This window comes from Antechinus flavipes, chromosome 1, assembly GCF_016432865.1.
Source record: "Antechinus flavipes isolate AdamAnt ecotype Samford, QLD, Australia chromosome 1, AdamAnt_v2, whole genome shotgun sequence".
Classification (NCBI taxonomy): domain Eukaryota; kingdom Metazoa; phylum Chordata; class Mammalia; order Dasyuromorphia; family Dasyuridae; genus Antechinus; species Antechinus flavipes.
In genome coordinates this window covers 112,624,788-112,650,565 of record NC_067398.1, presented here as the reverse complement: position 1 = coordinate 112,650,565, position 25,778 = coordinate 112,624,788, and positions in this window count along the sequence as shown.

Genomic DNA, 25,778 nt, shown 5'->3' with positions numbered 1-25,778 from the left:
GTTTAAATCTAACTACTCTAAAATAGCACACTAACAATAAAAGTTACAGTAGAAATTAAATCTCTCTGATTAGACTGCTCCTAAACCATACTGGCTAAGATATCTTGAACTTCAATAGTTTTATGTTCTTCCTCTTGAAATAGGAAAAATAATGTACAAGGAAAGCTAGTTTACAAATAGGTACAAGGAGAGCAGAACTTCTACAAATTTTACCACATGACTTTGACTAATTTTTACCTAGGTTTGAATTAATGTGTAGATGCATTTCCATTGAGTTCTCTTCAACAAAGATTACCAATATACCAACTATAAATATTTGTTTATTTTATATAGTTTTTTTATAAATTCAAATTGTTGTGCCACAAGTTTAAATTTTAAAATGTAGTCTGTGTATTGGTTATCTTATACACATACAGAATATGAAAAAAATTAATTAAATAGAAAGGTCACTTCCTACCCACCTTATTTCATTATGAAAAATTAAACCCCAAATTTCCAGACTGAGATAAAAATTAAAATTGAAAAGACATTAATATTTTCTAGAATAGCACAATAATAGATTAACTACCAAATATTTTCCCCCCAAAGGAAAATTAGCATATAGATTTAGCACCCAGAATTCAACATATAATTAGATCAATTCTAACCTCAAATAAAGCATTTTCCAAATACTACTTTAAAACACTCTCCTTCTGGATTTAGTCATCTTACCTATTGTCTTACACCTAATTAGCAAAGGAGATTATAGTAAAAAGACTATTTTCCTGGATAAAATAATTTTCCCCCTTAAGATTTATGAATATGGAGAAAAGCAAATGACCGTAGCCTAGCTGTACCAGATCAAAAACTATATTATAAAGCAGTGGTCATTAAAACCACTTGGTACTAGCTAAGAAATAGACTAGTTGATCAGTAGAATAGGTTAGGCTCACAGAACAAAATGGCCAATAACTATAACAATCTAATATTTGACAAACCAAAAAGCCCCACCTTTTGGGATAAGAATTCACTATTTGACAAAAGCTGCCGGGAAAATTGGAAACTAGTATGGCAGAAAGTAGGCAGAGACCCACACCTATCATCATATACCAAGATAAGGTCAAAATGGATTAATAATCTAGACATAAAGAATGATACTATAAACAAATTAGAATAATATAGGATATTTTACCTCTCAGATTTGTAGAGGAAGGAATTTGTGACCAAAGGAGTATTAGAGATCATTATTGATCATAAAATAGATAATTTTGATTACATTAAGTTAAAAAGTTTTTGTACAAACAAAACTAATGCAGACAAGATTAGAATGGAAGCAATAACCTGGGAAAACATTTTTACATCCAAAGGATCTGATAAAGACCTCATTTCTAAAATATATAGAGAATTGACTCAAATTTATAATAGTTCAAGCCATTCTCCAATTCAGGGGTCCTCAAACTTTTTAAATAGGGGCCAGTTCAGGGTCTCTCAGACTGTTGGAGGGCCAGACTATAATAAAAACAAAAACTTTGTTTTGTGGACCTTTAAATAAAGAAACTTCATAGCCCTGGGTGAGGGGGATAAATGTCCTCAGCTGCCGAATCTGGCCGGCTGGTAATTTGAGGACCCCTGCTCCAATTGATAAATGGTCAAAGGATATGAACAGACAATTTTCAGATGAAGAAATTGAAACTATTTGTAGCCACATGAAAAGGTGCTCCAAATCACTATTGATCAGAGAAATGCAAATCAAGACAACTCTGAGATACCACTACATACCTGCCAGATTGGCTAAGATGACAGGAAAAGATAATGATGAATGTTGGAGAGGATGCGGGAAAATTGGGACACTAATACATTGTTGATGTCACAGTGAATGGACCCAAGCATTTTAGAGAGCAATTTGGAACTACGCTCAAAAAATTATCCAATTGTGCATACTCTCTGATCCAGCTGTGTTTCTACCGGGTTTATATCTCAATGAGATCTTAAAAGAAGGAAAGGGTCCCAAAATGTGCAAAAATGTTTGTGGCAGCCCTTTTTGTAGTGGAAAGAAACTGGAAACTGAGTGGATGCCCATCAACTGGAGAATGGCTGAATAAATTATGGTATATGAAAGTTATGGAATATTATTGTTCTGTAAGAAATAGCCAGCAGGATGATTTCAGAGAGACCTGGAGAGACTTACATGAACTGATGCAAAGTGAAATGAGCAGAACCAGGAGATCATTGTACACAGAAACAACAAGACTATATGATGATCAATTCTGATGGACGTGGCTCTCTTCAATATTGAGATGATTCAGACTAGTTCCACTCGTGCAGTGATGAAGAGAAACATCTACACCCAGAAGGAGAACCATGGGAACAGAGGGTGGAACTCAGCATAGCATTCTCATTCTCTCTGTTATTATTTGCTTACATTTTTTCTTTTTTCTCAGTTTTTCTTTTTCTTCCTTCTTGATCTGATATATATATATATATATATATATATTTATGCAACCATATGGCTGTATGAATATGTATACACATATTGGATCTGACATGTATTTCAGCATATTTGGCATGTATTGGACTGCCTTCCAGGTGGGGGAAGGGATGGGAAGAAGAAAGGGAAATTTGCGGTAGGGGGTTATGCAGGGATCAATGTTGGAAAAATTACCCCTGCATATGCTTTGTGAATAAAAAAGTTAAAAAAAATTTATGAATATGACAAGAGAATTTTTGGCTGAGGTTTTCTCCTGCCACTGTGATAACAACAAAACCAAAACCCACTCTACTCCAGTCTTTTACTTAAAGCAAATAGATTATTCTTGTTAAAATGTGCAAAAACCAAATTTGGGACATAAAACACAGTTCCAATTTTGACCAGTTAGTTCCCAAGGCAGCCTTTCTCTTCTGTTATTTGTTTCTTGATGTATACCATACATCTTTATCTTCCCCTCCAATTTTCTGTAAAATTTCATTGTTCTCATTTACTTAGTACTGACATTCTATATAAAGCTGCTGAAACTGATAAATTGGCAAACTGACTCTTGTATACGAGCAGTGCTACCTGAGAATGATATAATCTTCAGTATTTTCACTTTTATTGATTAGCAGCAGACATGTGGACACATGAACAATTTTGTCACAACTCCTGCAATATCAGATAGGACAAAATTAGGTTGAACTTAGTTCAAGTTGTCCAGTCTGAAACTCCTTGCAGATGGATTTTACCCAGGGAGAGTTCTAGACAAGAGCAAACATTTAGCTAGTGAAATTGCAAAAATATCTGGAAAATATCAAAAATAATAACTATTTTCCCAATGAGGTATTTTACATTTTCTTCCATTGTTTCATTCTTTTTGGTTTGTTTGACTGATATTTGATATCTCCTAGAGTCATCAGCTTCCATTTGCCCTATTATAGCTTTTAATGTGTGATTTTCTTCAGTTGGCTTTTGTATCTCTTTTTCCATTTCATTAATTCTTTTTTTTGAAGGTGGTGTTTTTCTTCAGTGAATTTTATTTTAATTTTTTTTGCATTTGGTCAACTGTATTTTTTAAGGAATTGCTTTCCTTTTCCAAGCTGTTGACTCTCTCTTGCATACTTCTCATTTTTTCTTCTACCTCTCATATTTGCCTTTTAAAAGTCTTTTATGAGCCCTTTCAAGAAGCCTCTGTGGGCTTGAGACCAATTCATCTCACTCTTTGAAATTTCCTCAATGGACATTTTATCCTCTTCTGAGTTGGTGTTTGGTCTTCTCTGTCACCACAGTAGCTTTCTATGGTTAGGGTTCTTTTCTGTTTCTTGTTCATTTTCTTTCCTTTTTTTACTTTTAAGTTCAAGCTCTGCTCTTGAAGTCAAAGAAGTGCTCTCCCAAGCTTTCTATGTAGCTCTGGGTCTTGCCTTTGAGCACAGGGGCCCCTTTGTGTGTGGCATTTTACTTATAGCAGAGGGTAGCTTTGCCTTTTCTTTCCAGGAAACAGCCTAGTTTCCCAGAGTTTGCCTTCTGAGCTGGTACTGAGGGCTGCCCCCCTGGTCTTCTTTACTATGAGCCAGGACCAAGGGTCTCAGTTGCTGATCTGGTGTGTTTAATACTCTTCCATTGCTTTCCCAGACTCTGTCTGTGCTGAGCTGAACACCTCTTTCACTCCAGTGGGACTGACCTTTATTGAAGTCCTTCTAATCTATCTTGAGCTAAAAAGTGGTTTCATTTCATCAGACTCTATTCAGAGGCTTGGTTTCATGTGGTTTTTGAGGAAATTAGAGGAGTTTGAGCAACTTTTTCATTCTAACATCTTGGCTCCACCTTCTCTATAATTTGCAATTACTGTACTGTCTTATCTACTATTTTGTCCAAATTTCTGGGTAAAAATGATCTGGTTTAATCTAGTGGTCAATAAGATTCCTATTATGAATAATATAACTGTAATGTCTTCATTCTGCCTTGAATAGTCAGTATCATTAACTCTCAGATTCTGGTAACACTAGTTCTGTCGATTCTTGTTTGGGATAATTTTCCTGTAGTTTCAGAATGCTGCATTATTCTTTGTTTAATCTGCTCCCAAGATGGGATCTGAACAGTCTACCCTTTTTCTAGAGACATCCCTTTAGATATTCAGCTAAGTGAAAAAAAATCTTTTCAAAAAAACCAATTTGTTTAAAACCTGATTTTGACATCTTTGTGAAAATTTCAGTACCAGATAAACTTTTGAAACTAGACCTCTGACTTCCAGAGGTGTAGCCAAGATGATGGTGAGAATCCTAGAAGTTGCTTGAGTTCTTTGAGTTTCCTTTAAAAAACATATGAAACCAAGCCTCTGAACAGAGTCTGATGGAATGAAACCACTCTTTGACTCAAGATAAATTGGAAGAACTTCAAGAAAGGTCACTCTCACTGGAGTGAAGGGGGTGCTCAGCTCAACTCAGTCAGAGTCTGGAAAAGCCAGTGAGAGGGTATTAAAGCAGATTAGCAACTGAGACCCTCGATCCTGGCTCAATAGCAAAGCAGACCAGTGGTGCAGCCTGCAGTACAGTTCAAAAGGCAAATTCTAGGAAATGAGGCTGTTTCCTGGAAAGAACAGACAAAGCTACCCCCTGCTATAAGTGAAACACCAAACACAAGGAGGCCCCTGCACTCAAAGCCATGGTCCAAAGCTTCCCAGAAGCTTGGGACAGCACTACTTTTACTCCAGCAGCAGAGCTTGAACTTAAAAGTAAAAAAAGGAAAGAAAATGAACAAGAAACAGAAAAGAACCCTAACCATAGAAAACTACTATGGTGACAAGGAAGATCAAAACACCATCTCAGATGAGAACAAAATGTCCACTGAGGAAATTTCAAAGAGTGATATGATTTGATCTCAAACCCAAAGAGGCTTCTTGGAAGGACTCATAAAAGACTTTAAAAGGAAAATAAGAAGAGTAGAAGAAAAAATGAGAAAAGAAAAAAAGAGGTATGCCTGAGAGAGTCAATAGCTTAGAAAAGGAAAATAATTCCTTTAAAAATACAATTGGCCAAATAAAAAAAACCACTAAAGAAAACACTACCTTTACAAGTAGAATTAACCAAATGGAAAAAGAGATACAAAAGCCAACTGAAGAAAATTACACCTTAAAAACTAGAATGGGGCAAATGGAAGCTAATGACTCTTTGAGACATCAAGAATCAAACAAAGTAAAAAGAATGAAAAATGGAAGAAAATGTAAAATTCCTCATTGGAAAATAATAGACCTGAAAAATAGAACCAGAAGAGACAATAAAAAATTACGGTCTACCTGAGGGCCATAACGAGCTTGGACATCATCCTTTAAGAGATCATCAAGGAAAATTGCCCTGATATACCTGAAACAGAGGGGGAAATAGTCATTGAAGGAAACCCACCAATCATCTCCAGAAAAAGATACTACAAGGGAAACACTAAGAAATACTGTTGCAAAATTCCAGAACTACAATTTCAAGGAAAAAAATACTGCAAGCTGCCAGACAAAAACAATTCAAATATCAAGGAGCAACAGTCAGGAATTCCCAGGATCTGGCAACATCTACAATAAAGGACTGGAGGACCTGGAATACCATACTCTGGAAAGCAAAGGACCTGGGGTTACAAGCAATGATTAATTATCCAATGAGAGTGAACATCATTTTTCTTTTTTTTTTCTTTTTTTTATTATAGCTTTTTATTGACAGAACATATGCATGGGTAATTTTTCAACATTGTCCCTTACAATCACTTATGTTCCAACATTTCCCTTCCTTCTCTCCACCTCCTCTCCTAGATGGCAGGCAGTCTCATATACGTTAAACATATTAAAGTATATCTTAAATACATGTGTACATATTTGTATGATTCTCTTGTTGCACAAGAAAAATCAGATTCAAAAAGGTAAAAATAACCTGGGGAGAAAAACCAAAAATGCAAGCAATTCACATTCATTTCCCAGTGTTTTTTCTCTGAGTGTAGCTGGTTCTGTTCATCATTGATCAATTGGAATGGAATTAGATCTTCTCATTGCCAAAGATAGCCACTTCCATCAGAATTTATCCTCACATAGTATTGTTGTTGAAGTGTATAATGATCTCCTAGTTCTGCTCATTTCACTTAGCATCAGTTCATGTAACTCATTTCTTACAGAACATTTCTTACAGAACAATAATATTCCATAACATTCATATACCACAATTTATCCAGCCATTTCTCCAATTGATGGGCATCCACTCAGTTTCCAGTTTCTAGCCACTACAAACAGGGCTGCCACAAACATTTTGGCACATACAGGTTCCTTTCCCTTATTTAGTATCTCTTTGGAGTATAAGCCCAGTAGAAACACTGCTGGATCAAAGGATATGCACAGTTTGATAACTTTTTGAGCAGAGTTCCAAATTGGTGAGCATCATCTTTCAGGGGAGGAGATGGAACTTTAATGAAGTAAGAGGCTTTCAATCATATCTACTGAAAAAAAAAAAACAACTTAACAGAAATTCTGATCTTCACACAAAGAACTCAAGAGAAATACAGAAAGATAAACAGGGGGAGGGGGAAATAGAAATACACACACACACACACACACACACACACACATATATACATATATATTTATTTATTTATGCTTATCTATATCTATCTATCTAATTTAAAAGTTAAACTGTTTACATCCCTAGATGAGAAACTACATATAATTCTTGAGAACTATATCTGTTATTGGGGCAGTTGAGGGGGTATCACATGAATAGAGGGTGTTGTTTTGATGTGATGAAATATCAGAGAAAATATTAAAAAGAAAATATTAATTCTTAGAGAAAATATTAAGTAAAGGAAGAAATAGGCAGCAAAACAATATCAGTGGGGGAGCCTCAGCCTTCCCTTCTCAGAATCAAACAAATTTAACTACAAAATAAATAAGAAACTAGGGAGGTTAATAGAAATCTAGAAAATCTAGATATGATAAATCTTTGAAGAAAATTGAAGAGACACAAAGGAATACATTTTTTAATTGGCAATACATGGCACCAACACTGACCATCTATTAGGGCATAAAAACTTCACAATCAAATGCAGAAAGGCAGAAATAGTAAATGCTTCCTTTTCAGACTGCTATACAATAAGAATTATTTTCAATAAAGGACCAGTGAAAGATAGATTAAAAACCAATTGGAAATTAAATAATCTAATTCAAAATAATGAGTGGATCAAACAACAAATCACAAAATCAATTCATATTCATCCAGGAGAATGACAATAATAAGACTAAAACCTATGCAGAAAAAGCAATTTTTTTTATCAAGAGTAGAATTTATTAGAAAACAAAAGCACAGTATCTTCAAACAAAAATATATTCAGCTGTTATTCTTAGAGAATTCCCTTTGAGTTGCATCTTACAGTCATTTGCCTTTATTTCACTTAACAGATAACTCTGGTGGGCTCTATTTTTAACAATAGTAGACCACCACAATTGGAATGTGGAAAATACCAATTATTCCAATGTTGATCCTCTTCCATGTCTTTGATTATCCCTGTCTTGGTGCTCCCAGTGAGTGCCTATTGTTGCTCATACTTTAACAAATTCAACTCTTAGATTATTTTCACAATCTACCTCCTTAATTATTATTTAATTAGCTATACAACAGAGCTAGAAGTCACAAAAATGTTCACTCAGTCCATTCAAAATTTATGCTATGTAATCTCAACTGAAAAATTAAACTTCATTCAGAGGATAATTCCGTTCTTCCCTAATCAATTTTTATCCCATGCTTCATAATAGTTATTTTAAATCATTTCTTTTTCCCTATAGTTTTCTTTTTTTTTTTAATTATAGCTTTTTATTTACAAGTTATATGCATGGGTAATTTTACATCATTGACAATTGCCAAACCTTTTTTTCTAATTTTTCCCCTCCTTACCCCCATTCCCTCCTCGTAATAGCAGGTTGATCAATACGTGTTAAATATGTTAAAGTATAAATTAAATATAATATAAGTATACATGTCCAAATAGTTATTTTGCTGTACAAAAAGAATCGGACTTTTAAATAGTGTACTAGAAAAAGCAATTCTTAGGTGAAATTTTATATCTCTAATTAAGTTATATGAATAAAATAGAGAAAGAGGAGATCAATGAATTGGGCATGAAACAAAAAGTGCTAGAAAAAGAATAAATTAAAAACTCCCAATTAAATACCAAATTAGAAATTCTGAAATTCAAAGAATGGTTTTATTAAAAAAAAAACAAAAGAGATAAACTTTTAGTTAATTTGATTAAAGAAAGGAAAACAAAAACACAAATTACCAGCATCAAAAAATGAAAAGAATGAACTTACCACCAATGAAAAAGAAATTAAAGCAATAATCAGGAGCTATTTTGCCCATTTATATGATAGCAAGTCTAAAAGTCTAACTGAAATGGATGAATATTTACAAAAATTTAAATTTCCCAGATTAACAGAACAGGAAATAAATTACTTAAATAGTCCCACTTTAGTCCCACTTTCTACCCACAGGTAGAAAAATTCTACCAAACAATTAATTCCAGTACTATGTAAACTATTTGGAAAAATAGGTAAAGAAGAAGTCCTGCCAAATTCTTCCTATGACACAAACATGGTACTTATAACTAAACAAGAAAGAGATAAAACAGAGAAAGAAAAATATAGAACAATCTCCCTAATGAATATTCATGCAAAAAATCTTAAATATTAGGAAAAAGATTACAACAATTTATCAGCAAGACAATATACCATGATCAAATGGAATTTATACCAGGAATGCAGGGCTGGTTCAATATCAGGAAAATTATTGCCATAATGGACCATATAAATAACAAAATCAACATAAATCATATGATAATCTCAATAGATATAGAAAAAGCTTTTGATAAAATATAGCACTGATTTCTATTAAAGCACTTAGAGAATATAGGGATAAAGGGAATTGTCCTTAAAATAATAAGCAGCACCTATCTAAAACCAACCAATAAAGCAAGCATTATTTGTAATGGAGAGCAGCTGGATGCATTCCCAATAAGATGAAGGGTGAAACAAGAATGCCTATTATCACCACTATTATTCAATATTATGCTAGAAATGTTGGCTTTAGCAATAAGCAAAGAAAAACTGCAGGAATCAGAATAAGCAACGAGGAGATAAAACTATCATTCTTTGCAGATCATATGATAATATACTTAGAGAAACTTAGAAAATTCTCCAAAAGCCTACTTGAAACAATTAACACGTATTAACAAAGTTGCAAGATATAAAATAAACCTACACAAATTATCAGCATTTCAATATATTATTGACAAAGCCCAGCAACAAGAGATGGAAAGAGAAATTCCATTTAAAATAACTGTAGACAAAATAAAATATTTGGGTGTAACTCTGGAACTATAAATACAATTTACAAATAGTTAGATCTAAACAACTGGAAAAATATTGATTGCTCCTGGGTAGACTGAGCTAATATAATAAAAATGTCAATTCTACCTAAATTGATCTATTTGTTTAGTGCCATACTTATCAAACTGCCAAAAATTATTTTATAGAACTAGAAAAAATAATAAAATTCATCTGGAAGAACAAAAACTTGAGAATATCAAGGGAATTAGTGGGAGAAAAAAAAATACAAAGCATGGGGACCTGGCAATACCAAAACTAAACTATATTAGAAAGCAGCAATCATCAAAACTATTTGGTACTGGCTAAAAAACAGAGTGGTGGATCAGTGGAATAGTTAGATACATATGACACAATAATCAATGAATATAGTAATCTAGTATTTTATAAATCCCCAAACTCTACCTCCTGGGATAAGAATTCACTATTTCAGAAAAATAGCTGGGAAAACTGGAAAATAATATGTCAGAAACTCGGGATAGACCTATATCTCACACACCATAACAAAATAAGGTCAAAATGGGAGCATGATTTGAGCATAAAAAGGTGATACCATGAGCAAATTAGGAGAGCAAGGTTTAATTTACCTATCAAATCTTTGGAGAAGGGAGAAATTGATGACCAAAAAACTAGAGAACAGTTTGAAATGTAAAATAGACAACTTTAATTAAAATTAAAAAGTCTGCACAAACAAAACCAACACAAACAAGATTAAAAGGGAAGTACAAAGCTGAGAAAAAAAAATTTACAGACAATGTTTCTGATAAAGGCCTCATTTGAAAAATTATAAAGAACTGTGTAGAAATTATAAGAATATAATTGAATTTCAATTGATAAATAGTCAAAGGATATAAACAGACAATTTTGAGATGATGAAATTAAAGTCATCTATAATCATATGAAAAAATGTTCTAAATCACTTTGATTAAAGAAATACAAATTAAAACAAATCTGAGATACTACCTCACACCTCTGAGATTGGCTAAGATTACAGGAAAAGATGATAAATATTGGAGAGGGTGTGGGAAAACTGGGATACCAACGCATTGTTGGTGAAGCTGTGAACTGATTCAACCCTTCTGAAGAGAAATTTGGAACTATGCCCAAAAGGCTGTCAAACTGAGCATACCCTTTGAACCAGCAGTGCCATTATTAGGTCTATATCCTAAGGAAATCATAAAAAAGGGGAAAAGACTCACATGTTCTAAAATGTTTGTAGCAGCTCTTTTTGTTGTGGCAAGGAACTGGAAACTGAATAGATGCCTATCAATTGGAGAATGGCTGAATAAATTCTGGTATATGAAGGTAATAGAATATTATTGTTCTATAAAAAATGATGAGCACGCTGATTTTAGAAAGACCTGGAAAGATTTACATGAACTGATGCTGAGTGAAACAAGCAGAATCAGTAATAGATTGCATACAATAATAGTAAGATTATGCAATGAACAACTATGAAAGACTTGGTTCTCAGTACTTCTATGATCCAAGGCAATTCCAACAAACTTTAGATAGAAAATGCCATCTGAATCCAGAAAAAGAGCTATGGAGATTGAATGTAAATCAACACATGCTATGTTCATTTATTTTTTTTAATTCTCATGGTTTTTCCCTTTTGTTCTGTTTTTTTCTCTCCCAACATGATTCATAAAGAAATGTGTATTTAAAAATAGTTAGTATACATGTATAACCAGAAAAAAAATTTTTTAAAAAAAGAATAAGTTATTTCTAGCTATAGGAAAAGATGCTCCAAGTCATTATTAATCAGAGAAATGCAAATTAAGACAACTCTGAGACACCACTACACACCTGTCAGATTAGTTAGAATGACAGGGAAAGATAATGCAGAATGTTGGAGGGGATGTGGGAAAACTGGGACACTGATTCATTGTTGGTGGAATTGTGAACACATCCAGCCATTCTGGAGAGCAATTTGGAACTATGCTCAAAAAGTTATCAAACTGTGCATATCCTTTGATCCAGCAGTGTTTCTACTGGGCTTATATCCCAAAGAGATCATAAAGAAGGGAAAGGGATCTGTATGTGCCAAAATGTTTGTGGCAGCCCTCTTTGTAGTGGCCAGAAACTGGAAACTGAGTGGATGCCCATCAATTGGAGAATGGCTGAATAAATTGTGGTATATGAATATTATGGAATATTATTGTTCTGTAAGAAATGACCAGCAGGATGATTTCAGAAAGGCCTGGAGAGACTTACACGAACTGATGCTGAATGAAACGAGAAGGGCCAGGAGATCATACTTCAACAACATTATTATATGATGATCAATTCTGATGGACCTGACCATCTCCAGCAATGAGATGAACCAAATCAGTTCCAATGGAGCAGTAATGAAGTGATCCAGCTACACCCAGCTAAAGAATTCTCAGAGATGATTAAGAACCATTACATTGAATTCCCAATCCCTATATTTTTGCCTGCCTGCACTTTGGATTTCCTTCATAGTCTAATTGTACAATATTTCAGAGTCAGATTCTTTTTGTACAGCAAAATAACAGTTTGGTCATGTATTCTTATTGTGTATCTAATTTACACTTTAATATATTTAACATCTACTGGTCATCCTGCCATCTAGAGGAAGGGATGGGGGGAAGAAGGGCAAAAATTGGAACAAAAGGTTTGGCAATTGTCAATGCTGTAAAATTACCCATACCTATAACTTGTAAATAAAAAGCTATTTAAAAAAAAATAATGGGTTTAAGTCTGTCTGATAATGCTGAAAACTCAAAATAGAATATATCTAAGTAAATACCTAAAGTAAAATGTGTCCATGTCTAAAATTTAAAAAAAAAGAAACTAGACATCCTTAATCCAAGGGAGAACTTTTTGAATCTGAAGCATTGTATACTTAGGTGAACTTCATATCCAAATAAGCTCTTGCTGTATTTGATTTGACTTTGCTGGATTCATTATGTGCTGTAATTATTGCAATTCTGACACTAAATTCATCTTCCCCAATAAACAGGGACATTGTCCTGCTGATTATATCTTCAGTTAGAGATAAGTTTCAAAACAAATAGGGAAAACATGAGAACTTTTTTTTTTTTTTTGCTAAAAGTTTCAACACTAAAGAATCTCATCTTTGTGTTCCTAATTCTGACCATTTGGAGAATGTAAAGAGAAAGATAAAAGGGAAAGAAACCCTTCTGTGTAGAAATTTATAACATTGTAAACTAAATACCAAATTATTTGAAATAAAAGGAAATCTAGTTACCATGCATTCCCAAATCATTGTAAAAATGTGATTTGGATGCTTTTATAAATGTTAAAAAATTTAGTGGGTTTGAGTTGCAAGAATTTTTCATACAAACAATATATGCCTTCATCATTTTTTCTTGTCATCCTGAAGAGAAACATATTTAATATTTTCATGTTTAAGGAACAAGGTGATTTCTTCCATAATGTATATATATATAAGAGAATAAACAGAATAAAAGCAAATTCGAAGATTTAATCTTCAGTGAAAAACAAAAACAGAGGGGGAAAAACAGTTTCCCATTTTAAAATATGGCATGATGCTTTAAAACCATTTATTATTTACTCTCCTTTCCACCTAAAAAGAAATTTGTTTAAATCGGGAAGGACCTAATTTAAGAATGAGTTAAATTTAATTTATTTTATTTCACCATTTTGTTGCAGAATTTAATTATTTAGTTGAATTTAAAGCCCAAAATAATGAATCCAGAAAATTAAACATAATCCTGAATTTTTAAAAACGGATATTCAATAAATTACCAGACTTTCAGGATTTTGTTATAAAAAAATCTAAGGTTAGCAGAAAATTTGACATGCAAGATCTAAGGGAAATATATGATAAACATCAAAAATTAATTTCAAGGAACTGAGTAAGGATGAACTTTATTTTTTATAAACAGAAATGAAAACCCTATGTCTAAGATTTCCATTAGTAATTTGAATATTAAAAATAAATTAAATAAAAAATTTAAAAACTGGAGTTAAGTATGATGGGATTCTAAAAAGGAAAATTATGTAGGAAAAGGTTAAAAAAAAGTAATTATGTTATATAAAAGGTACAAGAGGAAGAACTAACAAAGAAGAATTAGATGGAAGAGGAAAGTTGATAATTCTTTAACCATAATGTCATCAGAAATGGATTAAAGAGGGAACAATACATATATATCTAGAAGGGTATAAAAGTCTTCTAAATTCAAAAAGAACTAAGAAAATAAGGGGATAGAGAGGGAAGAGAGGATAAGGGAGGGATTTCTAGAGAACTCTGCTCACACATCTGGGTTCAGAAGAAAACAGCACATACATTTGGAAGGGAATAAAAATCTTCTAAAAGTATAAAGAAATAAAGAGAGAGAAGGAACTGAAAAAGAGAAGTATTGAAATGTGTGTAGATTAACAAGAATGGAATAAAAAGGGTTCAACATATATATGTAAAAGACTATAAAAATCTTCTAAATTCAGATAGAAACAAGAGGGCAAGAGGAAAAGGGAGGGATCGCTGAAGAGGGAGGAGATTAAAAAGAGAGCAAGGTAGTAGGCAAAAATAAATCAGAGAAATCAGGAGAGATAGAAACGAGATTCACATAAACAAAATAAAGATCAGGAATATAATTTGTTTAAAAAAAAAGGCAAGGGAAGTGATCATGATCTCAGACAAGGTTAAGGTTAAAATAGATTTAATCAAAAGAAAAAAACAGGGAAACTATATGTCAGCAACATTAATGAGTATTGTTTTAGACTATTTAAAATAACTAAAGAGTATAAAGCTAGAAATTGCTGTGGTATAGGAAATGGTGGTCTGGTGTTTTTAGAAAAATATATAAAGACTTGCACTTAATAAAGCAAGAAATTGTTTGGGACAAAAAGACCTACCCAATTTGACTACTGCCGAGATCACTCATAGAAAGCAGAATTATTTATTAGAATTTTGAGAAGCAGACTCCATTCTGGTCTGCAAGCCAAATTTCACAACAGGATAGGGCCAGAGCTTTGAAAATGCTTAGAGCTTTTAATTCATTTCAGACAAAGTACCTCTAAAATCCCACCCTCTATATGTTGTGATTGGTCACATAAGTCTACTGTTCCCCTAGGTGGTAAGTGGAATGTAGTAGACAAGGTGATATACAGCTTCTTCAGCCACTCCCTTCTTTGGACAATGGAATGTAGTCCAGGACTTATCTAAAATCACGGGACTCAGGAAGGTGAAACTGAGGCCTATAGGCTTGATCTACTTTAGCTAACAGTCTCTGATCAATATGTGCTTAATCTGTAAGTTCTTCACCTTTTCCCACACAAAGTTATTCACCTTCAAAGAAACAGAGGACAAACAAGCATCTTACATAGATGGATCTGAATGCATTGGTATATGATTTTAGATATATATGTATATACATGCACATATATTTATGTTTATGTATACACATGTATGTATATATATACATGTATGTATATAGATATGTAGATATAGATACATAATTAAGTACAGGTGTTTTTTATTTACATAAAAACAGAACAAAAGAAAATTTATAAGGAAGCAAAGAAAAGATGAACAGCTCTGAGCTCATGTAGTATTTATCATATAAGCTTTCTTGAAATGAAAATTTATTGCATTATATTTTGAATCCTCTATTATGTTCTCCTGTGCACATAGCACTGCTTTTTTTCTTTTCCTGTTTTGTGTTTTAAGTTTAAAACAAAAAGGAAAAAAGTTTAAAATACATTTTTTAAAACATGGAAAAAATAAAATGAGATTTTTTTTCTATTTGGACAATTCCAATATTTGATCTTCTATCTAAGTAAAACAACTTGTTGGAAAATACACTTAAAATCTGGCATTAAAGTGAAAAATTTATAGATTGCACGAATATAAATAATAAGTGTAATCTCTTAAAATTAAGTCATTTAAATCAGTGAGGATGACTAATATACTGAATTCTTTAAAATTTAAAAGTTTAATTTATCCTGGGTTTAGATAAATTAATTGGAAAAATATTAATAGCATTGTTGATCTGTGTATTGAAAATGGTGATGCTTTTGACAACCTTTGTAACTAAAATCTGACAATAATTATTCTATGCTTATGTTTAAATGCAGCTACTATAGAAACTCTAAACTGATAGACAAAGGAAATATGGTTTTTGACAGGCAGAAATGCATTCAACTGGATTGATACCATTATGATGTAAATTGAGATCTTTTTTGGGGGGAATAATGTAAATTGTATCCCCTTTAACCTTTGGGAGACCACTGATGTAAACTGCAGTTCCCTTTTGAGGGGAAGGGTGTTTCTGAATCTCAAACCCTGGGAGGGGCACACTTTTCCAGACAATACCCTTCCCAAAATAAGTAATGTCATTTAATTGGAGATTTTGGCCAGGGGCGTAATCATCACCCTCTACTGAATTGGAAATAAGTCCCTCAAACTGCTCTCAGCTGGGGGGTGGGAGGGCCAGGCCTGGGGCCTGGGTAAGCCCTGATAAAACATCAGAAGGCTAATAAAAGACCACTTTGAACCCTGAATATTTGCTATTTGCTTTTCTGGACTTAGCCCATTTATGAAGATATTTTCTTTTCAGTGTTAACCCACCTTTGAAAATTTCTAATCAGGAGTTATTTGCCCTTCTGGATTTAGCCCACTGATGAATATTTTCTTCTCAGTGTTAATCCACCTTTGAAAATTCCTAATGAGGAGCTATTTACCCTTCTGGACTTTTAGTCCACTGATAAGATATTTTCTTCTCAATGTTAACCCACCTTTGCTAATTCCTAGTCAGGAGCTATTTATAACTCTTCTGGACTTGGCCCACTGAAGAAGATATTTTTTTTCTCAGTGTCAATCCATTTTTGCAGAAGTCCTAACATTTATAGATTTATAGATTGCAATAGATTTATAGATTTATAGATTGTCCACTGATGAAGATATTTTCTAACCCACCTTTGCTAATTCCTAATCAGGAATCTGGACTTAGCTCACTAAGAAAGCTGTCTTCTTAATGCAAATAAATCCCCTTTCTGCCCCAAACTTCAGTTTGTGAATTCTTTCACAAGGAGTCTCCAATATGGACCACAGGGGATCTCTTGCCCTCAGTTCTTCCACCTCATCAATTACATCGACATTGTAATTTTAGTTTAAATCCATGATATTGCTTTATGTGGTTATGCTCCTAATGTTTTATAATTTGGGGAAGTCATCATATAAAAATGCTGGTTTTTTTGAAAAATAACATCTAGATGGGAAGCTATTGTATCATTAGAACATTAATACCTCTTTGATCTGAATGCTGTATAATTATGAATTGGAGCTGTCACTTATTAGAGACTTTTGTCACTATGGTTAAAATGTTTTAAAACATTTGCTTTTAAAAATCAATAATAATTACTTCATGTTTGAGAAAAGTACAAAAGACCTCTGACTATTTTGTAACATCCTTTGGGGACTTTGAGGTTCTCTGAATCTTTAGCCTATGAAAAAAGAAGCTGTAAGAATATGTGTGACTTAAAGAGACCCCTATTAATTCTAAGATACTGAATTGGCTTACTGTCCTAGAGAATCTGTCCTCCAATACAAATGGTGATAACCAAAGTAGGAGCTGACTTATGATTTGTCTGATTACTGATTACAAAAATTATGAAATCACACCTGAAATAGTATGAGTGGAATTAAATCTTTAAATTAATTTAGCATCAATAAATCCTCATTGAAGGGATTTTTTTTTACCATATTGCATTAATATGCATTACCTTATAACATAGGCTATCAGAAGCCAGGGTTTTTCTGGGGTATGAGTGAAATATTACATACTTTCTTTTTGTATGAAATTCCAGAATGGGATTATTTCCTTAATTTCTAAAGCTTAATTTTTACAAGATATTTAAAATAGAAAAGAAAGATGATAAGTGAATTCTGGGAAGACATTGTGTGATACAAATTTTAGATAAAGGTTTTATTTTATTGTTACCATATTAGGACATGAAAAACAACTCAACACTGCTCTAAACTCTAAGTAGTAGAACTTACTATATGAAGTAGAACTAACTTAAGTTTTTCCTGAATTTTGAATTTTGGGACAAGTTTTTGATTATCATTAATCTAGTACTCCACATTTTATTTTTACTTTAAATAGCTTATTTTTCTCTAACTAAATATAAAGATAATGCTTAACAGTCATTTAAAAAAATTTTAAGTTCCAAATTCTCTTCTTCCTATCTTTTCCCTTCCTTGACATGGCCAGCAATTTGATTTAGATTATACATATTCAATCATGCAAATTTCCATGTAAGATATGTGATAAAAGAAAACAAATAAAAACCCAAGAAAAATAAAGCAAGTTTAAAAAAATATGCATTCAGATTCCATCAGTTCTTTCTGTGGAGATGGATCACATTTTTCATAAGTCTTTCAGAATCATCTTGAATCACTGTAATCCTGAGAAAAGCTAAGTCACTTACCATTAATCATTGTACAATATTGTCATTGTGTACAATGTATTCCTAGTTCACTTTGCATCATTTCATGTAAGTTTTTCCAAAGATGTTTGTGAGAATTCTCATTATCATTTCAAATAGCTCAATACTATTTCCTCACAATCAGATATGTTGAGTCATTCCCCAAATAATAGGTATCTTTCTCAATTTGTAATTGTGTACTATCACAAAAAGAGTTGCTATAAATACTTTTGTACATATAGGACCTTTTTCTTTTTTATTAAACATCTTTAAGATAGAAACTTAGTAGAACTATTGCTGAGTCAAAGTAATGCATAGTTTTATAGTCCTTTGGACATAGTTCCAAATTGCTCTCCAGAATGCCTGGACCAATTCACATCTCTACCAAGAGTGCTTTGATGTTTCAATTTTCGTACATTCCCTTCAACATTTATTATTTTAATTTTCTGTCATATTAACCAATCTGAGAGGTATGTAGTGGAATCTCAGAATTGTTTTCATTTGCATTTCTCAAATCAATAGTGAGTTAGAGTAGTTCTTCATATGATTATATAGAGTTTTAATTTTTTTTTTTATCTGAAAACTGCCTGTTTATTTCCTTTGACCTTTTATCAGTTGGGGAATGACTTGCTCTCTTACAGATTTGAATGAGTTCTCTTTATAAGAAATGAAGTCTTGGGGCAGCTAGGTGGTGCAGTGGATAGATCAGCAGTCCTGAAGTCAGGAGGAGCTGAGTTCAAATTTGACCTCAGATACTTAACACTTCCTAGCTGTGTGACCCTGGGCAAGTCACTTAACCCTAATTGCCTCAGCAAAAAAAAAAAAAAAGTCTTTATAGAGATTCTAATTGTAAAATTGTTTCCTAGCTCTCTGCTTTCCTTTCTTTCTGAATTCCTGCTTTTCCTTCTTGGTTTCAATGGTTTTGTTTGTGCCAAATTCAACAATCAAAATTGTTCATTTTACATTTAGTAATGCTATCTCCTGCTTGGTCATAAATTCTTGCTGTCTTCTTAGATTTGACAAGTAAATTATTCCTTGCTGTTCTAATTTGCTTATGGTATCACCATTTATGTTCAAATCATGTACTCATTTTGATCTTATCTTGGTAATTCAGTGTAAGATAGTGATCTATATTTAATTTCTGCCATCCTGTTTTCTACTTTTTCCAGCAGTTTTTTGACAAAAAATGAGTATTTGTCCCTAAAGTCCCCACAGAGATCTCCCTGCATTGATGAAGCATTAGATACCATGATCAGATACTACTGAATCTTGTGTCTAATCTATTCTTCACTGATTCACCACTCTATTTCTTAGCCAGTACTAGGTAACTTTGATGATTATTACTTTATAATATAGCTTGAGATCTGGTACCGCGTGGCCACCTTCCTTCACATTTTTAATTGATACTTATTGTTTTTCCAGATGAATTTTGTTAGCATTTTTTCTAGCTCTATAAAATACTTTTTTGGTAGTTTGATTGGTATGGCACTGAATAAGTAAATTAATTTATGTAGAACTGTAATCTTTATTATGTTGATTTTATAAGAAATAGTTAAAAAGTTTCAAAATTAGCTTTCCACAAAATATTGCAGTTTCAAAATAACAAGCATTACTAATCAATCAGTTTTCAGATGAAGGAACTAGACTAACCATAAAATACTGAAAAAGGGGAGTAGGCTAGAAAGTGACTTAAACTGGCCAAGGGTCAATGACTGGGAGAAGGCTTTTCTTCATTACACTTGCTTAATAGGCATATTATCTGACAAGTCACTGCCAAAGGTGGAGATAGTCACTATTTTTGAATATGGGATGTATGATCAGGGAGGGGAGCAACATATAAGGCATGGATGAGGAAGACTATAAACCAGAAAGGCTGTGGCCAACCAAAACTCTGAAGAGAGGAGTAGGACAAATCTTAAGAGTATAAAAAGCTTGTTCTTTCTTTATCAATGTATGAACTCATATGGGGTTTCCACCTGCTTTTGCAGAGGCATATTAAAAGTTTAAACTGCTTTACATCCTAAGATTGTTCATTTACTGTACCCTTTTGGAGGTTCAGAATTTTATTTATAAAAGTTTGGTCTACCCATCATTAATAAAGATTTCCCTAATTCTTTAGATCTAGCTTTATTTCTATGAAAAGTGTTTTGTAATTGTGTTCGTATATAGTTCCTGGGTTTATCTTGGCAGGTAGACTCTCAAATTTTTTATACTGTTTACAGTTATTTTAAATAGAATTTCTCTCTCCTGCTGTTAGTTTTTGTGGTGTTATATAGAAATGCTAATGAATTATGTAGGTTTATTTTATATGCTGCAGCTTTGCTAAAGTTGTTAATTATTTCAACTAGTTATTTTTACTTAATTCTCTAGGATTCTCTAAGTGTACCATTATATCATCTGCAGAGGCATAGTTTTGTTTCCTCATTGTCTATTCTAGTTCTTTTAATTTCTTTTTCTTCTATTATTACTACAGATACCATTTCTAGTATGACAATGAATAATAGTGATGGTAATGGGCCTCCTTGCTTCACTCCTGATCTTATTGGGAAGGGTTTTGGCTTACCCCATTACAGATAATGCTTGCTGATACAATACCAGAGAAACTGAGGGAAGAAGAAATTCTTTTTAATCTTTAATGTGGAGAGTTTAAGCTGACCAAAATGGGAATATGCTTTCAAAGCAAAGTTTCAGAGAAACTGAGGCACAGAGTTTAAATAACGTTGGCAAGAAGAATACAGAAGCCAAGAATGCAATTAGCTTTTGCAGCTGTTATCTTTACTTCAAAGAGAAGGCAGCAAGGAGTTAACTTGGTATTTACAGCTTGGAAATTGTGATTTAGGCCCTGTCAGACAGGATAGTGGGACCATTTTTGGATAGATAGGGGCTATAACAAGGGCATAGCTTCAGGACATGAGATTGTCCTTTACAATAATTCTATTCCCAGATACTATTGGTATCTATTCCCAGATTATTGGTGGAGTTGTGAACAAATCCAACCATTCTGGAGAGCAATCTGGAATTATGTCCCAAAAGTTATCAAACTGTTCAGCAGTTTGATCCTCTGATCCAGCAGTGCTACTACTGGGCTTATACCCCAAAGAGATAGTAAAGAAGGGAAGGGGATCTGTATGTGCCAAAATGTTTGTGGCAGCCCTGTTTGTAGTGGCTAGAAACTGGAAAGTGAATGGATGCCCATCAATTGGAGAATGGCTAGGTAAATTGTGATATATGAATATTATGGAATATTAAGTTCTGTAAGAAATGACCAGCAGGATGAATACAGAGAGGCTTGGAAAGACTTACATGAACTGATGCTAAGTGAAATGAGCAGAACCAGGAGATCATTATATACTTCAATGATACTGTATGAGGATGTATTCTGACAGAAGTGAATTTCTTTGACAAAGAGAAGATCTAACTCAGTTTCAATTGATCAATGATGGACAGAAGCAGTTACACCCAAAGAAAGAACACTGGGAAATGAATGTAAACTGTTTGCATTTTTGTTTTTCTTCCAAGGTTATTTTTATTTTCTGAATCCAATTCTTCCTGTGCAATAAGAGAACTGTTCGATTCTGCACATATATATTGTATCTAGGATATACTGTGCCATATTTAACATGTATAGGACTGCTTGCCATCTGGGGGAGGGGGTGAAGGGAAGGAGGGAAAAAGTTGGAATAGAAGTGAGTGCAAGAGATAATGTAAAGAAATTTTTTTCAAAATAAAAAAAAATTCTATTCCCAGGGTAGTTTTTGGACAGGGATGAAGTCAGAGAGGCAAACACCTGGAGACTTTTTTTTCTATCCTTCATTATGCTGCAATGGTATGTGAAGGGGAGTGGAGCCTCAAGGTTTAAAGTTTTCTTTTTAAATTCAATTTTCCCAAATCTAATTGCTCAAATGAAAAAGGGGAGAAGAGGTATATGGCCAGTTATCCAGAGCCCAATCATGATGGTATTAGATAGATGCTACTCATATTTTAAGGAAAGCTTTTGTTCTCTAGAGTTTTTAATAGAAATGAGTATTGTATTTTTTCAAAAGTTATTTTGCATATTTTGAGATAATAGGATTTTATTGATTTTTATTTAATTAAAACCAGCTCTTAAGTTTTATTTTGTTAGTTCAATTGTTTTCTTTCAACTTTATTAATCTCTCCTTTGATTTTCAAAATTTCCAATTTGGTGTTTAATTGGAAATTTTTGATTTGTTCTTTTTCTAAGTTTTTTTTTTTTGTTTTGTTTTTTTTTTTTTTTTTAGTACTCATCTGCTGTTTCTGTTTTATTGATGTAAGCATTTGGGGTATAAAGTTTCCTCTAAGAACTACTTTCACTGCTTGCCATAAATTGTGCATATTGTCTTATTGTCTCTTTTATGAAATTATTGTTTCTATAATTTATTTTTTGACCCACTCATTCTTTAGGCTTAAATTATTTAGTTCCCAACGAATTTTTAATCTATCCTTTATTGGCCTTTTATTGAATGTAATTTTTTCTGCATTATGACCTGAAAAGGATGCATTTATTTTTCTAATTTTCTGCACTGGGTTGTAAAATTTTTATATTGAACATGTATTAGGGCATAAAAGTTGCCAGGTCAGTTATTTATCCAATCAGATATTACAAATTTTCTTCAATTTTTTTCATTCTTTTGATTTTTTTTGAATTAATGATTGATATCTCATGGAATCATTAACTTCAAAACTTGGTCAATTCTAATCTTTAAAAAGTTATTTTCTTCAGTTAGATCTTATATCTCCTTTTCCATTTGACTAACTCTACTTTTGAAAGAATTATTTTCTTCAGTGGAATTGTGTATCTCTTTTTATATTTTACCAATTTTATTTTTTAAGGAGTTATTTTCATGAGTGAATTTTCGTATATTTTTCCATTTTTCGGTGTTTCCTTTCCCAAGATCTTGACCCTTTTTTTCATGATTCTCTTATATAAATAATCCTCATTTCTCTTCCAATTTTTCTTCTACCTCAATTATTTGATTTTTAAAATTCTTTTTGAATTCTTACAGAATACTATTATCATCTTCTGAGTTTGTGTTTTGATCCTCCCTGTAGCCTAGTAGCTTTTTGTAATCAGGATTATTATTGTTTTTGTTCCCTATGCCTGTAACTGGTTTCTTGGGGAAGGGGCAGTGCTAGAGTGGCCTGTGCTCCACTCTTACTGAGGTGCTACAAAGATTTTCTGCTCATTTTCTAAGTTGCCTTGGGCTAGAAAATTGTTTCACTCCTTTTTTTTTTTTTTTTTTTTTTTTTGTGCTTTTTGCTGCTCTCGAATTTGTTTAGATTCATTACTTAAAGGTATTTGGAGTGCTTTGGGAGAAAGCTTAGGTGAGTCCCTATCATTATTCTACCATTCTACTACTACATTTCAAAAACTGTTTTTATAAAAGGCACAGAAGGAAGAGCTTTTGCAACGAAAGGGAGACTGCAGGAATTGGCAGGCAATGCTTGAACCTCACTTTTAGTGGAATTGGTTCAAAGAAGGAACTACACAATAATGGGATGAAGGGAAATACATAACTGTGAAAATGAAGAGATTGATTTTGCCCATAAGGATTACAAACCAGAACCCAATAATATGATGTTAACATGAGACACAACATGAGGAAACATGAGACACAACATGAAACAGAAGCCATGAACATTAAAAGGACTGGAGCAGAATCTAGAGTGCTTCAGGTGACATGAAGGAATAACCCATTCCCTAATTGGTAAATAGTCAAAGAATATGAGCAGACAATGTTCAGAAGAAGAAATCAAAGCTATCTATAACACATGAAAAAAATGCTTTAAATGATATTGGTAAAAAAATGCACATTAAAAAAATTCTGAGGTACCACTACACACATATCAGAAAAGAAAAATGCTGGAGTGGATGAGGAAAACTAAGTACACTAAGGAATCACTGGTGGGAGTTGTGAATTGAAACAATCATTCTAGAAAACAATTTGAAACCATTCCCAAAGGACTATAAAACTCTGCAAACCCTTTGACCCAGCAATATCACTACCAGATCTTTATTCCAAAGAAATCAAAGAAAATGAAAAAGGATACATATGTATCTCCCATATCTCCAATCCTCCCAGCAAATCTTTTTCTAGTGACAAAGATTTGGAAATCAAGAGATTCTCATCAATTGGAGAATGAGTGAACAAGTTGTAAAAGATGATTGTGATAGAGTACTACTGTGCTGTAAGAAATGTCAAGGGGAGATAATTTCAGAAAAAAACATAGCAACAACCATAAGAATTGATGTGAAGTGAGAACCAGGAAATTGTTGTATAGAATTAGTAGCAATGTTGTAATAATGCCATACAATAATCCCAGGAGGCTCAGCACTGAACATTTAAAGAAACTCTTGAGATCCTGGGATTGTTCTGGGAAGAAGGCATATGAAAAAGGCTCAGAGTTCAAAAGAATTGATACATTCTCTTTCCTAAGACAGAGAAATATTTAGGATGATTTGTTTCTTCTTTAACACTTCAACCCAGAATAAATTATGTGAACCATAAACTAAATAAGCCATAGAAGGTAGGAGTTTATAGATTGAAGCTAGTTGAGGCTAAGATGGCTTTCCTTAAAGATACTTCTGATTACAAGCAGAAGGGAAGGCACTGATCCATCATCCCTCTCCATTATTCAAGCAAAAGGTGTCTTCCAGATCCCTGCTGTCAGAATATAACTTGCATGGTGTTTGTGTTTTGAACTGAGCCTTATTTATGTCAGTTCTCTGTTAGTTTATGTTCAATTAGTAGAACAAATTGAGACATCTCATTGTTTCAACAAATTAACAAAGATTTCCACAGCCACAGAAAGATGTATTCACAAAGACAGATATTTAGGACATCTTGCCTGATTTTCCACCAACACCAAAAGACAAATGGAGTTCCTTCTAGCTATTATATATTCATAAGACCAGAAGAATAATGTCAATAGCCTGAGTCACTGAAGTTTCAGTAAAATTAGCTTTTAAAGAAAAACTCCCCCCCTGCCCCCTCTCCCCCCTCCCCCCTCCCCCCCCCCTCCCCTTACCCTCCTTCTTCTCTTCCCCCCCCCCCCCCCCTGTCCCTGGTAATTAGAATTAAGTGACTTGCCCAGGGTCACACAGCTAGGAAGTGTTAAGTATTTGAGACTAAATTTGAACTCAGGTCCTCCTGAATTCAGGGCTGGTGCTCTATCCACTGCGCCACCTAGCTGTCCCATAAAGAAAAAGTTTTAAGGGAAAATGCTGTAAGCATATTTACAGCACTGAGAGATTAAATGGTCATAAAATCAGTATTTGTCAGAAGTGAGATTTGAAGTAAGATTTTCCTGACTTAGGGTTATCTCTATCCACTATACCACGCTGTTTCTCATTATGCTTTAGATATCACTACATTGTCTTTCCAAACTTCCCTATTACTATTGAGGACATTACTCTACTCGCAGTGACTTAGATTTGCAGGTAAGTGTTAGTTTGCCTTTACCCACATC